This window comes from Phyllostomus discolor, chromosome X (genome assembly GCF_004126475.2).
Source record: "Phyllostomus discolor isolate MPI-MPIP mPhyDis1 chromosome X, mPhyDis1.pri.v3, whole genome shotgun sequence".
NCBI classification, from domain to species: Eukaryota; Metazoa; Chordata; class Mammalia; order Chiroptera; family Phyllostomidae; genus Phyllostomus; species Phyllostomus discolor.
In genome coordinates, this window is record NC_050198.1 from 62,366,156 (window position 1) to 62,382,426 (window position 16,271).

A 16,271-nucleotide genomic window follows, 5' to 3' on the forward strand; every position below is an offset into this window, starting at 1 on the left:
GAAATGAATGAAGTATCATCCTAACCGATAAGCTCAGCATTAACATCGCTGCACAGACCAGATAGCTCTAACCTATTTATGTCATTTCCAAAAATTTAATAATGAACATTTACTAAATACTACTATAATGTTAAATAGAAGAGTTATTAAAATTATAAGAACATTCATTATATTGACATTTATTAGACAATGTTTCAAGTACTATAGTGAACATATCTGATGCAGGACCTGCCTCATGAAGGTGAACATAAGAGAAAGAACAAATCCAGTAAATACAAATTAAATAAAGCTATTAAAATTACAATAAGTGTCATAAAAAAACCAACAAGGGTCCAATATAAAGAATGGCTGAAAGGAATGGGAAACACTACATTAGATGGTCAGGGAAGAGCTTTCTAAGGAATATTTAAGCACATATTCTACATGTAAGGGGCTCATATATTAATTTTCTACATCACACACATTGTAAACAATAATGATATTTTCTTAGAAGCTTAATATGTTAACAACTAGAAACTGTACTGAACAGATGACCATGAAAACAACTACATTCATTAAGTGATACATAGTAATAATATTTAAGATATATAATGAATGTATATTTTTCACTTTTGAATTGAGAATGATTAAACCAGAATAATCATTAATTAAGCCATGATGTTACATATATTTCAGAAACATCAAGATATTATAAATTTGAGGAAAATGATGCAATTATAATGTGTGTGTGTGTGTGTGTGTGTGTGTGTGTGGTGTTCATCTGGAAACATATTTTCAATTAATTTCAACAAAGTGCAAGTTAACCCATTTTTCTTTAGTGTTACCCAGGAGACTCTCTTCAAATGTAATATAAAGTTGAAAGATAATTCAAGTTCAACCAAATTTTAGTTGTTTTTTAAATGCTAAAAGCTTATTTTATTTCTGTAAGCTTTTTATAAAATTTTGAAAAAGATTATAATGATACCTAACCCTAACAACAAACTTGTTTGCAGATTTGAGGATAGTAATTTTCTAATTGCTTGTTTTCTGGAAGTTAGAATTGGACTTTGGATTTCTCAGTCATCTTTTTTTTTTCTATAATGAAATATAGTCATGGCACTTACTATTAGAAATATCTTATAGGAATGGAGTTCAGTGGATATTTCCATTAGGAAAGAGTGATTGGGAACACTGTTGATACTCTTCATTTTACACACATTTTTTTACACAGGCATTTCAATGAGTAGACTATGAATCTATGCAATTTTGGGTTGGGAGGACAAGTCTGGCCTACTCAAATGTAAGGCTGCTGTGCCATATACATAAAAGCAGGAACAGAGTAATAATTGAACAGTTAATAAAAATCGTAATAAAACAATATCTTAAAATACATAATTAAAAGAAGTTAACCACAAAAAGTATAACTGTGTATTAAATATTTGCATGTATATTCCAAATGGTAACAAAAACAACTCCACAAAAAATAATAAACATAAGAGATAAAAAAGAATATATAACCTTTAGATTTCTTAGGTCCATGAATACAGTCATTTGGTAATATGATAGAGTTCAGATAATTGCGGGATATTCTTACTCAAGAAATTATACATGTCTGCTGTGGGATCTTTTACTTCTAAATCATTCTGCCTTAAGATTAAAGGACCAAATTCAATGTCTCATAACCAAGGGGAAATATTCATAAGGAAACAGTATACAGCATTTTTTCTATGACAAATAAGGTGATTTGATTAGGTCACTTACTGAGGATAAAACAATTCAAAGGAAAAAAGGAGAAGCAATTGCCATAGGCTTACAAAATTTTGGCTAACAACCTAGAATTAAGTACACGTGTCTAGTTCGCTATCTATAAAGTAAAGCCGTTCAGTTTTCTAATGTCATATGATTTTCATGGAGCCATTAAACAATTTCAAAATATCAACTCTTGTATTCAGATCCTCCCAGTTAAAATTTTATGAGCCTTTGGAGATATATGTTGTTTAAAACAAACTGATGACTCAAGAAATTTCAGAACTTGAATGAAGTAAGAATGGCAAAATATGGTAGAAAAGTGAATGAAATTCACACTAACCTCCTCCCAGGACCAATCTGGAATTACAGCTAAATTGTGGAGAAATCACCCAGGACAAACAACTGAACAATCGTGAGAGAGAAATGTCTTTTTTTTTCATGTTAACATTTTATTTAAACCAGTACAAGCACCATGCTCAACAGAAGACTGTCCAAAGTAAACATTCAATGTGAACTAGCAGAGACTGAAACCACAGCTTAAGAAGTTGTGCCAGTTGTTACTTTTGTTAAACGATGACAGGGAACTGTTAAAATTCACAAGACTAAACCATTAACATTTCAAGCCTCCTTGAATGGGATTATATTGGACCATCTAAAAAATCAGTGGAAACTCCCCTGGCATGTTAGTGATCTCAAACATGTAATTCAAGTAAGTATATGTGTATAAACTACATTCCAAAAAAGCAAGAAAACACAGTTTCTATCACAGTCTTAATGTAGTTGTTTTAAATATTACAGGAACATGATTAGTGATTTGAAATATTGAAGGGCATAATAAGAAACAAGTTTCTCAAAAACATTTAATGAGGCCACCAGTGTTAAGTGGCCTAGAAGGTTTACATTCTTCCAGAAATACAAAATAAGATTTGTCCAGAAATGTTTGAGACACTTCTTCACATAAGTTTTAAAGGCTCAAATTCTGTAGATTCCAGTATCATCAGTCTATTGAACAAACAGGGACAGCAACCGTACTAAGAATATCTGAACTGATAAAATACGAGTTACTCTCCTCGTCCACGAAATATCAGCATTTAAACTATTTAAACTCTTATGAAAATATCTGTCCATCACTAGTCCACATTATGGATTAATGACACTGCTCGGGTTTTAAAGTAGTCCAAACATTTTTTTAAAGTATACCTTCATTACTATCTATATGGGTGGGGAATAAAGACAACCAAATTTAATTTGGCAATAAACTCCTCTAACTGGAAATTTTTAGTTAAAGTGACAGACCAGAATACAATTTATGGCTACATTTGACTCCTGAAAATAGGAGATAAAAAGGGAGAGAAAAGTGCCGACAGACATTTTGCTACAAAGATTATTCAGTAATGATAATTAAAAAATGTAGCAACACCCCTCTTAAACAAGAGTATGTTTAACTGCACTAGGCATTTAGTAAACTTTTTAGAAATAGACAATTTGAACACTTATTTCAGAAGTCAATTTAACAAAAACAGTCAGTCAACCAACTTTTTTCCCTAACACAATTGCTTCAAAACCAGAACAAATTGATTGCTATTCAAAACTCTTAATGTTTTGGAATTTCAGCAGAGCAACCTGAAAACAGTTTTCTTCACATCATTTTTGTTGCCACAAAAGCCATACTAAAAACATGCTGTGATTACTACCTGGTTCTGTTTTGACAACATTAGGTGCTATGCAGAACTTATGCAGGACCAACAATTTCAAAACTAACGCTTACTTAGAAGACCATGAAGGGAGGTTCTCAGGAAAAATACTGCTGCCAAAAAGGAAAGATTAAGATTTAAGGCTGAATGGGAATGGTTTACCAGAAAGTTAAAGAATGTGAAAACTGGAATTATGAAATCTAGAGTTACTATTTGACAGAAGGCAGAAAAAGAGATCAAATAAGAAATGTACTTGAAAAAAGAATGCAAAGCTTGGTTAGATGGAAGGGAAATCTACATACAAATCTGAGAATACTCAACTATGGGATTTGTAAACCTCCCTAGAAGACAGAGGGAGTAAAAAATGATTTTACCCCTTAACATCAAATCTACTGTCTTGCAAAACACGTTATTGATAAGCAGCAGACACACTTAAAAACAAAATAAAACCCCACCACGGTTTCTCAGTTCTTTGCCTCTGTTGGAGAACAAGGGCACTAATAGTTCTGTGTCTGGAGGTCAGTATTATCTGACATCATGGAGGAATTTCAAAACTAAAATGCACAAGACAAAAATAAGGAACCTCATTAAAAAATACATTCTTGCAGCACTAATTTCTCTTTGCTGAAAACCAGGTGAAATAAGTCTCATTCCCTTCATTTGAAACATTAAAAAACACTCTCAGATTGCATTAAATTCACTTGTATTACATTTACATTTCTGCAGAATTATAAGTGTTATTCTCCAATATCAAAATAGCTGTTTAAAGAATTCTTTAAATTCCTGGTGATGTTTTCTCTCTCTTGGGAAATTGGAATATAGAATCCTTCCACTCATTAACCAAAACAAATACCCACTCTAGCACTTCCTCATCTCCAATTAACTTCCTATTGCTTTCTGTTTCTACATTAGTGAAGCCAAACAGTGTTGGGAAGAGAAGGTGCTCTATTCAATATTGTGAAAATTCCAACTCTTTATGTCTCTGTTAAAGTTGGCACAAAAACCTCAAAAATATGCAAAGAATATATGAACAAAAATATGCCAACATAAAAAATGCCTTTGCTAGCTTTGAAGTGATTAAGATATTTTTTAATATAAGAATTCACACACCAAACTTGTTTAGTCTTTAGATCAAGACCTTTTGTCAAATTAATGTTAAGATTACTTATTTGTTTTTAAATACTATACATTAGAATCCTTGCTTTATGCCAATGGTGCCATCATCTAACAAGACAGATATTTAATTTAGAATATGTTCTGAAATCTAGGATATAAAATGCAATTTCTATTGATGTGTTAATGTTATTAACTGGTCAAGGTTTTAAAATAAGCAATTTTTCCCATGACACAAAACTAATCACAAATATGCCCAACGTTATAACTCTCAACTGCCATATATTCACCAATGCAAGCAGATAGTTGGAATTTTAAAAATATGAAGTTGATTTTTAATACAAATTTCAGATACACGCATTAGAAAATTGTTTTACTTGGACCCTTTACAAAAGTATTAATTTCACCAAATTTGGAATACTGGCAGTGTAAAAGTCTTAAACTAACTTTAAAACTAATAAATCAAAGGCACAGTATTAACACATTTAAAATAACTAATTTTCACAGGACAACATTAAGAGGTGCTTTATAAATAAGGTATTATTAACCTAGATTCAAAATTCTCTAGAAATGACATAACCAGGAATGAAGCCCTTGATTAGTTACAACCCATCGATTCCTAAGATGCTGTTTTCCATAGGAATAGTCAAAATTATCATAAAATCTAACTCCCAGACCTTAACAACACACAACTGATGAACAAAGTTTCTGGACTTGATTAAAAAGATACAGGGAACCATAGAAGGAACAGAATTGATGAAAAATGTACTTGCAATGCAGGTTACACTGTGGTAAATTATTATTCATGGCTCAAAACTGGGTCACTCAGGTCTTTTACCCCAAATTAATTTCAAATTTTTGACAACTGACAATACACTATTTTCATATATAAACTGCTAACATCCGGTATTTGTCAAAAGGAGGCAACTGTTGTCTATCATATACCCACTTTCCGATGGTATCTGCAAACAGTAATTCTGAACTGTAAGTTATAGAAATTAGTCACAGGAGTGCAAAAAGTCCCTGGAGAGAAGTAATTCACCTAACAATTACAAATATAGGGAAATATTTTACAAAATTTCATTACTATGAAGATGATTTCCTCTTTGTTCAAACTTTGAACAAATGAAAAATTTTTCTTTACTGCAGGAAACAAACTGTAAGTAACAGTGCATTTTTAGGCATAAATAAGTATTTATGTCTGGTTCCAGTATGGTCAGGTTAATACATAAATACTTTAGAAACACAGAACTTCACATTAGTGGAAAAATCGAAGTTTCTCATGTAACCATTCTTCAGTTAGGTCTTCAGTATTTCTTATTTCAAATACCTTGGTTTGCTCGGCTGTTTGGACTAGTTTATTCTTACTCCCAGCATACATTATCTGTTGTTTAGGCTTACATCCAACAGGACTAGAGAAAATAAAACACAGAGGATATGAAACTCTCCCATCATCATGTTGATATTTATAACTATACACAAAGAAGTGAGGTTGTCATTCAGGGAGTTTGTCTTTAAGTTCAACTGGTGAAATGCCCTCAAGCTCTTCATCCAGTACCACCAGGGGCTTATCCTTATCAATCTTCATTATAATGGCAGCATTGTTTGTTTCTTTGCTAAAACAAAACTTTCTCAGTTTTCCACTAAATCTTCAGCAACATCACAAACCACCAAAGACTCACTCATTTTCCTTCTGGCAGCCAGCAGCCTCTCGCCTTCCCTTGGGCCCCTTTAAGAATGGCACCTCAGCCGCCTCCCTTCCTTCCCTGGAGAGACAGAAATCTTATAACCTTGGACAAACAGAAGAATGTGATTTGGCACAACCTATCTGGTAAGGTGTGTGGTAGAAACTTGAGAGGCCTGTCTGGGCGCCACTGGTAGCAGTGCCATAGGGATAACTCAGTGGCCCATTGGATCCTGCAGAGAGGTGTGAAGTCTAAACCTAAGCTGGGATCACCAGCCTAGAACACCTGAGCAAAAAAAAAATGTACACAGATAACAACCAGGAAGTTCCAGGGCTGCTCTCTGCCAGAGACAGATAACTGGAGATTCCAAGACCCATTTAAAGGGACAATGCACAGATTTTTGTTTACAGCCACTTACTCTCAGCTCCAGTAAAGGAGGGGGAAGAGTGAGCTAGAGATGCCTGAGGAGAGACTGGGGATGGAAGCTCTGGAGAGGGAACTGAGAGAATAGATGCTGTGATCCCAGTGCTGAGTCATCCCCCATACCACAGCAGCCATTATGCTCAGGCAGACCATTTCCCTTTGAGCAGCAATAGCCTGAGAGGAAACAATAACCCCAACCCCAGGAGAGATTCTTCCCCTCCAAATGGTGCTTAAGTCCAACTGTGGAGTGCAGAGTGACTAGATTAACATCCTAAGCAGTAAGCCACAGACAGTAGTTCTCTGGAAGTCTTGAAAAGCTGCCTATGGTCAAGTGGGGTCAATATCTGACATCCCCAGAGGTGGAACCAGAAAGAAAAAAACAGTGCACATGCACAACAGCATACTAGATGTGGTGAGCAGAGTGACCCTCAGTCAATCAGCTGGAGGGAAGGACTCACCAAAGAAAGACCCAACAATAATCAGAACCCAATTACATCCAGAGAACCAACATAAACAGCAAAAATGGCATCTCAAGAGAATCAAGTTCAGGAGATCAAGGAAACTGCACCACTGAATCTCATAGGTCTCCTAAAATAGAAGCTCACACCACAAAGTCAGTGAATCAAAACAGATAAATTTAAGAAGCAGAAACAAGCAAGAAGACTCTCACAAAGAATGGAAAAACAAAGAAACATACCCAATGGAAAGGAAAGGAGGGATTCTAAGAAAGGGTACTAAATGAAATAGAGGCAAGTCAGCTATCAGATACTGAGTCCAAAACAATCATTATGGGGAAGATCAATAAGCTCAGTGAGAGTTACAAAAATCTACAAGGAAGCTACAGGGAACTTACTGCAAACTATATCAATATGAAGGAGGACATAGAAACTACCAATAAGAGCAAGGAAAAAAATGTAGGATACATTTCTGAAATGAAGAACACAATAGAAGGAATCAAAAGCATGCTGGATGAAGCAGAGTATCAAATCAGCAAGTTAATGACAAGGCGAAAAAAAAAAAAACTCCCAGAAAGAACAAGAAAAGGAAAAAAAAAAGACTCAAGAAGAATGATGAGAGGTAAAGGGTAATGCAGGAGAGCATAAGACATAATATATAGATATAATAGGGATACCAGAAGGAGAAGAAGAGGAACAAGGGATAGAAAACCTGTTTGAAAAAGTAATGATGGAATACTTCCCTAATTTTATGGGAGAAAAAATGTCACCCAAGTCCAGGAAGCATAGAGGGTCTGAATTAAGAGGAGCACAAAGAGGTCCACTCCAAGACGCATCATAATCAAAATGGCAAAATTCAAAGAAAAGAGAAAATCTTAAAAGCAGTAAGTCAGAAACAAGAATTAACATACAAAGGAGCTCCATTAAGGCTAGCAGCTGATTTCTCAACAGAAGCACTACAAGCCAGAAAGGAATGGCAAGAAATATTCCAAGAAATAAAGAGCAGGAGTTCCGACCAAGATGGAGGCATAGGTAGAAACACTTCCCTTCCTTGCACAGCCAACGGGAGTCTAACAACTGATCTAAAATCAATAAACTACAAAAGGCACCAGAAAGTCAAACTTCATGGAACTCTGACAACCAAGGAAGTAAAGACAAAAATCAACCAGAGCAACCAGACAGGTGAGGCATTGGACAATGTAGGCTGACTCAGGAAAACTGGTTTGAGTCAGGGGACTGGGCAGGTGGGGGTGGCTGTGGTGACTCACCAGACCCTGTGGGTTGGGATGGCTGAAGAAAAACTGAGAGTTGCTCCCTTAAAACTTATCAGGTGTTCCAAGATAAAGAAATATGACCCAAGTGAAAGACCAGAGCAAAACCTCAAAAAGAGAGCTAAATGATGAGGACATAGCCAACCTATCGATGCAGAGTTCAAAACACTGGTAATCAAGATGCTCACAGAACTGACTGAGCTCAGTCACAAAAGGAAGGAACAGATGAAGGTTACCCAAAGTGAAATAAAACAAAATATACAGGGAACCAACAGTGAAGGGAAGGAAACCAGGACTCAAATCAATGATCTGAACATATGTAAGAAATAAACATCCAACAAGAACAAAATGAAGAAACAAGAATTAAAAAAAGTGAGGATAGTCTTAGGAACCTCTGGGACAACTTTAAACATCCCAATATATGAATCATAGGGGTGCCAAAAGGACAAGGGCAAACACAAGAAATTTAAAACTTGTTTGAACAAATAATGAAGGAAAAGTTTTCCAATCTGGTGAAGGAAATAGACTTCCAGGAAGTCCAGGAAGCCCAGAGAGTCCCAAAGAATTTGGACCCAAAGAGGAACCCATCAAGGCACATCATAATTAAGTTACCCAATATTAAAGATAAAGAGAGACTCTTAAAAGCAACAAGAGGAAAGGAGAGAGTTATCTACAAAGGAGTGCACATAAGACCATTAGCTGATTTCTCAGAAGAAACCTTGCAGGCAAGAAGGAGCTGGAAAGAGGTATTCCAAGTCATGAAAGGCAAGGACCTACATTAAATATCACTCTATCCATCAAAGTTAACATTTACAATGAAAGGGCAGATAAAGTGCTTCCCAGACAAAGTCAAATTAGAGTTCATCATCACCAAGCCCTTATTATATGAAATGTTAAAGGGACTTATCTAAGAAATAGAAGAACATAGAAAAAAAACTATGAACAGTAAAATGAAAACAAACTCTCAACTATCAACAAATGAACCTAAAGAACAACCAAAAACTAAGAAAACAAATAGAACAGGAACAGAATCAGAGAAATGGACATCACATGGAGGGTTTTCAGTGGGGAGGGGAAGGGGAAGAATGGGGGAATGTACAGGGAATAACAAGCATAACTGTTAGGCATAAAATAGATGGGAGAGGTTAAGAATGTTATAGGAGTCCTTTCTGCCAGTGGATGCTGCTGAGTAAACATCATTGAAGTTCCCTATCCTGCAGTCATCCTGTCTAAGTCAGTCTTCCAAAGAGTGGGAACAATTATGGAAGCTTTTTATCAGAGGTTTTAGCTTTGAAACAACAGATGAGAGTCTGAAGAGCCATTTTGAGCAATGGGGAATGCTCACAGACTGTGTGGTGATGAAACACCCAAGCACCAAGTGTTCCAGAGGCTTTGGGTTTGTCACATATGCCACTGTGGAGGAGGCGGATGCTGCCACATATGCAAGGCCACACAAGGTGGATGGAAGAGTTGTGGAACCAAAGATGGCTGTCTCGATAGAAGATTCTCAAAGACCGGGCCCACTTAACTGTGGAAAAAAAAAAATTGTTGGTGATATTAAAGAAGACACTGAAGAACATCACTTAAGAGATTATTTTGAACAGTATGGGAAAATTAAAGTGATTGAAATCATGACTGACCAAGGCAGTGGCAAAAAGAGAGGCTTCACTTTTGTAACATTTGAGGACCCTGACTCTGTAGACAAGACTGTCATTCAGTAATACCATACTGTAAATGGCCACAACTATGAAGTAAAGAAAGCCCTATTTAAGCAAGAGATGGCTAGTGCTTCATCCAGCCAAGGAGGCTGAAGTGGCTCTGGAAACTTTGGAGGTGGTTGTGGAGGGAGTTTTGGTGGGAATGACAACTTTGGTCATGGAGGAAACTTCAGTGGTCAAGATGGCTTTGGTGGTAGCCGTGGTGGTGGTGGATATGGTAGCAATGCAGATGGCTATTATGGATTTTGTAATGATGGTGGTTATGGAAGAGGTGGCCCTGGTTACTCTGGAGGAAGCAGAGGCTGTGGCAGTGGTAGACAGGGTTATGGAAACCAGGGCAGTGGCTATGGTAGGAGTGGCAGCTATGACATCTATAACAGTGGAGAAGGTAGAGGCAGCTTAGGTGGTGATAGTAGAAACAATTTTGAAGGTGGTAGAAGCTACAATGATTTTGGCAATTACAACAATAAATCTTCAAATTTTGGACCCATGAAAAGAGGAAACTTTGGAGGCAGAAGCTCTGGCCCCTATGATGGTGGAGGCCAATACTTTGCCAAACCATGAAACCAAGGTGGCTATGGCCATTCCAGCAGCAGCAGTAGCTATAGAAGTGGCAGAAGGTTTTAACTACTGCCAGGAAACAAAGATTAGCAGGAAGGGAGAGCCAGAGAAGTGACAGGGAAGCTACAGGTTACAACAGATTTGTGAACTCAGCCAAGCACAGTGGTGGCAGGGCCTAGCTGCTGCAAAGAAGACATGTTTTAGACAATATTGTGTGAATGGCAAAAAACTCGAGGACTGCATTTGTGACTAATTATATAACAAGTTATTTTATTTTCTGTTCTGTGGAAAATGTAAAGCATTCCAACAAAGTTTTTTTTTTTTAATTTAATTTAATTTAATATAATTTAATTTAATTTAATTTAATTTTAATTGTTGTTCAAGTACAGTTTTCTGCCTTTTACTCCCATCCCATCCCACCCCCCCCCAGCCTTCCCCACCTCCTTCCCATTTTAAGGTAGTTTTTTTTTTCTGCCATGCTGGTCATTGTTAGGTGTAATAGTCTGATTATGATGATGAATAAATGTGTCTCTTTTTAAAAGAAAAGAATGTTATAGGAAAAGGAGAAGTCAAAGAGCTTATGTGTAAAACCCATGGACATGACCTATGTGGGAGGAAGACTGGAGGGTTAGACAGTGCAGGGCAGAGGGGGGATAAAGGAGAGAAAAAATGTGGAAAACTGTAACAGCATAAGGAATAAAATATACTTAAAATTAAAAAATGTAACATATATTTCAAGGGAAAATGTAAATGGATTAAATGTTCCGATCAGAAGATATAGGGTAGTTGAATGGTTAAGAAAAAATGAGCCATACATATGCTGCCTACAAGAGACCCACTTCAGAAAAAAAAAAAAAAAAAAACTATACAGACTTAAAGTAAAGGGTTGAAAAAAAACATTTCAAGCAAATGGACAGGGAAAAAAATCCAGTGTAGCAATACTTATATCAGACAAAGTAGAATTTAAAACAAAACTCATATAAAGAGACACAGAAGGACATTTCATAATACTCAAGGAAAAATCCATGAAAAAGACCTGAATATTTTAAACATATATGCACTTAACATAGGAGCACCCAAATATATCAGGAAAATCTTGGGGGACTTCAAGGAAGATATAGATAGCAACACAATTATAGTAGGAGACTTTAACACCCCACTGTCAACAATGGATAGATCCAAACAAAATGTCAACAAGGTTATTGTGGAATTGAACGATGCATTAGATCAAATGGACTTCTCTGATATGTATATAAACTTTCATCCCAAAGAAGCAAAATACACATTCATTTCAAATACACACAGAATATTTTCAAAGACAGACTACATGACAGGACTCAAAACAAGCCTCAATAAATTCAAGAAAATTGAAATCATATCATGTGTTTTATCTGACCACAAGGGCTTTAAACTAGAAACTAACTTCAAGGAAAAAACTCAAAAACATTCAAATTGATGGAGGCTGGATGGTATGCTATTAAACAATGAATGACACCCTGGCTGGTGTAGCTTAATTGACTGAGCGTGGGCCTGTGAACCAAAGGGTCGCCAGTTCAATTCCCAGTCAGGGCACATGCTTGGGTTGCTGGCAAGGTGCCCAGTAAAGGGTGTGCAAGAAACAATCACACATTGATGTTTCTCTCTTTCTCCTTCCCTTGCCCTCTTTCTAAAAATAAAAAAAAAATAATAAAGTCTTAAGAAAACAATGAATGGGTTAAAAATAAAGAATTGATAGTAACCAGAGGAGAAGGAGGAGAGTGTTAAGGGGGGGGAGGGGAAGGGTTGTCAAGGAACATGTGTAGATGTTACAGGGTGCAGCCAAGAGGGGGACCCCAAATAGGCATTTGAAATGGGGTCCAGAACTCAAGGTGTCCAGGAGATTTTAAGGTGTCTTCACCCCTTCCCCCACAGGTGTGAGTTGGGGGAAGGGGCACACAGAGCAAGAACATGCAGGGCAGCTTTGCAGCTAATCCATGGCATGGTCATTTAGCATACCTATAGCCTTTGGCTGGTCACTTAGATATGCTAAATAGCTATGGCCATGCTCAAGGCCAGGGGGATGGAAAGGGACCTTCCCCCCAAGATGGGACCTGGGAGGCAGGTCCCCTGAGTTGCAGCGCCTGCGTGGGAGCTGGGAGAAGATTGGCTCCATGACATGGGGTGACACCTGCCCAGACCCACGATGGCGACCAGAAAAGCTGGAGAAGACAGCAAATTGAGGGCAAGTGTGCCCAAGTGTAGGAGGAGTCGGAAATGGGGCTGCAGAAGAAGATTGGCGCGGGGGATTTAAACACGGACACGGCAGCCATTGAGGGAGAAACCACGCGGCCTTGACGGAGCAGAGACTCCTGCAGCCCTGAGAGAGGGAGAACCACGCGGCAGCCTTGGAGGAGAGAACCATGCAGTTTTGGCAGAGTGGGGACTCTCCCTTCCTGCAGCCCTGAGAGAGAGAGAACCACATGCCTGGCAGAGTGGGAACCCCCACAGCTTTAGAAGGGGGAACCACCACCTGGTTTTAGCAGAGATCCTGGTGACTCAGCCGAGGGTGCCGGGAATCCAGGGAGGTCTCCCAGTCGAGATGGAGTTCTAACTGGAAAGAACCAGAGGACTGCCTAAGTCACGGACTTCTATTTCCTTTCCTGAGATACGGTACTCTGGACTGGGCAAAGGGGGAAGGAAGGAAGGACTGTCTGTTTGTGGGTGTTTTTAAGGGACTTTGGGATTTTGGTGAAGACATTAGGTCACTACTTTAAGTTAGTATAGCATTAAATAAACATTTTCTTTCCTTTTCACGAATCTCTGGCATTGAGAGACGTCTTTCCTAGGGCGGCGGACATAACGGACCGGGGCCTTCTTTTAATAATAGTATATCATCCCCGGCCCCCCCCCCCCCCTTGTGTGTTCTGCAACATAGAGGACATGGACAAGGCTGAAGCTGAGATGGGTGGGGCCAAGGAGAGTGGTGAGGGTAAAATGGAGATAACTTCACTTGAAAAACAGTAAAAATAAATAAATAAATGCATACGTACATACATAAAGAGCAATATTATATATATGAAGCATGGTGCTGAGTGCTTTATATACATTATCTTTTGAGTTAATTCATCAAAAGCACAATGCCAGTGCTGCTCAAAATATAGTCTTTGAACCAGTGCTATAATGAACATTTGTTAGCAGTTCATGATGAGATAAGTGTAGAAACTGAATTCAGAAATTTCTACAACTATACCAACATGTCACAAATAGCTAAGAAAGTACTTATCTTATTCAATAGGGTATTGACCAGCTCAGATGTCCTTGAAATCATGTGATGAGTCACATCTGATGTGAATTGTTTTGTACTCATGCTCATTATGACCACATTGCAGCAGGTGATATCTTAATATTAGTTCATCAAGTTAAATTGAAACCTGTATAAAATATAAAATACATTTTCTTCATGAAAAAGCAATTTTGATCCACTTTTACAGGTTAAGATTTTGGAACTGCTTATCTATAAACATTTGAAGATGAATGTTACAATAGCATTATTCATTTTGAGTAAAAGTTTAAAATGAATAACTTGAGCTTTCTGAAAGTGCTTTAAAATATTTTTTACCTTTGTCAATAAATTTATATGAGATGTATTCTCTAACATGTTATTAAAACAAAACATAGAGTTATGTATACATTATTTATTGTGAGTAGCATTGCCATCAATCCATTAGATTATGTTAATTAGCCAGAAATAAGCTCATTTTTCACAGTAAAACTTTCAATGTTGATATGTGTAGTGTTTTTCAAAGTGTGTGTATAGGTACCTAATATGGGAAATCACTATTTCACTCATGTAACCATTAATTGCTTTTAGTTATATTTTTAATTAAATAAACACAAGGGTTTATTTAATAAGGTAGTTTTTAAAATATTTTATTTATTTATTTATTTATTTATTTATTTTTAGAGAGGGGAAGTGAGGGGGCAAGTGAGGGAGAGAAACATCAATGTGTGGTTGCCTGTCATGCACTCCCCACTGTGGACCTGTTCTGTAACCCAGGCATGTGCTCTCATTGGTAATCAAACCAACAAACCTTAGGTTTGCAGGCTGGCACTCAATCCACAAAGCCTCACCAGCCAGGGCAGTAACATACAGTTTTTATAATTAATTTCTTTTTATCGTAATATTTGTTCTCATTATATATATAATTAAAATCTGATTTCATGTTTGTTGAATCTAGTAAGATGTAGGCTTGTTTCTATTTAATTTTTACTAATTCATTGTTATTTTATTTTCTAAAATTATTAGTCAATGATGAATTAATTAAAAATATCTGATCTATTATCACAGTTTATTAAGTACTCCACAAAATTCAATGCATATAGCAAGTTTTCAATAATAGAAAAAATGATAATGATGATCATCATCATGATTCCAACTCTCATTTGACTATAACGGAGGACCAGTGAGAATGTAACTGTCATTATCTTCATATTTTAGATAGGGAAACTCACATTCACAGAAGTTAAATAGCTGGTTAAGTGCCACATGACTATTAAGTTATACAATCAGGAATCAGACCTAGGTCCATCTGGTTTTCAAAGCCCGTTTTCTCAGCTACTACCAGTATATTGCCTTCCTTTTATACACATATATACACATATAATGTCAAACTTATAGAACATTTGAAAAGTATGGAGGTACAGAGTAAAGAACAATTTTCTTCCTAAACCATTGTAGAGCAAGTTACCAACATGATGTCCCATCAACCCTAAAAATGTTATTGTTTATCTTCTACCATGAAGGGCTTTATCCTATGTAACCACAACACAACCATAAAATCAGAAGATTATAATTTAATATACCACTACCATCTATTTTTTGGACTGCCTAGTCAAGTCTCCTAAGGTTTCCCAATAATGTCCTTTAAAGCAAAAGGGTTCAATCCAAAATTCTGTTTTGGATTTGGCTGCTATACCACTTTAATTCCCTTCCCTAGAACAGTTCCTCAAACTTTACTTTCATGACCTTTATAACTTTAAAGATTTTAGGCCAATTATTTTGTAGACTAAACCTTTATTGCATTTATCTGAAGTGGTGATATTGCATTCTTCTCATTGCATTTTCTCAGGTGGTATACAATTTCAATCTGTCCCATTACAGATGGTGCTCACATTGATTATTCAATTAAGGTGGTACCTGTGGGGCTTCTTTACTGAAAAGTAAAACCTTGTAGCTTTTGTAATTAACAATTACTTTGTAAAGAAATAATTTAAATTTATGTAAATATTATGGTCTTTATCACACTCTTGATTTATCCATTCATTAATATTCACTAGTATAGACTTATTATTATCATTATTTATTCTTATTCTGTTTTTTTTTCTTTTTTAAACATAGAAATACCACAGAAACTACCTCCAGAATACTTTTGACAGGACCCCATTATTATTTCAAAATGTCCTTGCTTTCTGAAGAATGAGGTGCTCCAGTTTTATCTTGTACTTTCTGCATCCCAGTTTTGGAATCAGCAATATCTCTCCAAATGTCTTGTTTACTTTGAATTAAGAATTTTATTTAGAAGAATTGATGCTCTGGGCAAAGGAGGTACTCAGTAATATCAGATTATCACTGCTCCTAGACCTT

The 16,271-nt window shown here is 36.5% G+C and overlaps 2 pseudogenes; one reads left to right on the plus strand and one right to left on the minus strand.

Moving 5' to 3' along the window:
- Window positions 1-4,571: 4,571 nt before the first annotated feature.
- Window positions 4,572-6,299, minus strand: LOC114504955 (annotated as a pseudogene).
- Window positions 6,300-9,618: 3,319 nt separating this feature from the next.
- Window positions 9,619-10,833, plus strand: LOC114504843 (annotated as a pseudogene).
- The last annotated feature ends 5,438 nt before the right edge of the window (window positions 10,834-16,271 follow it).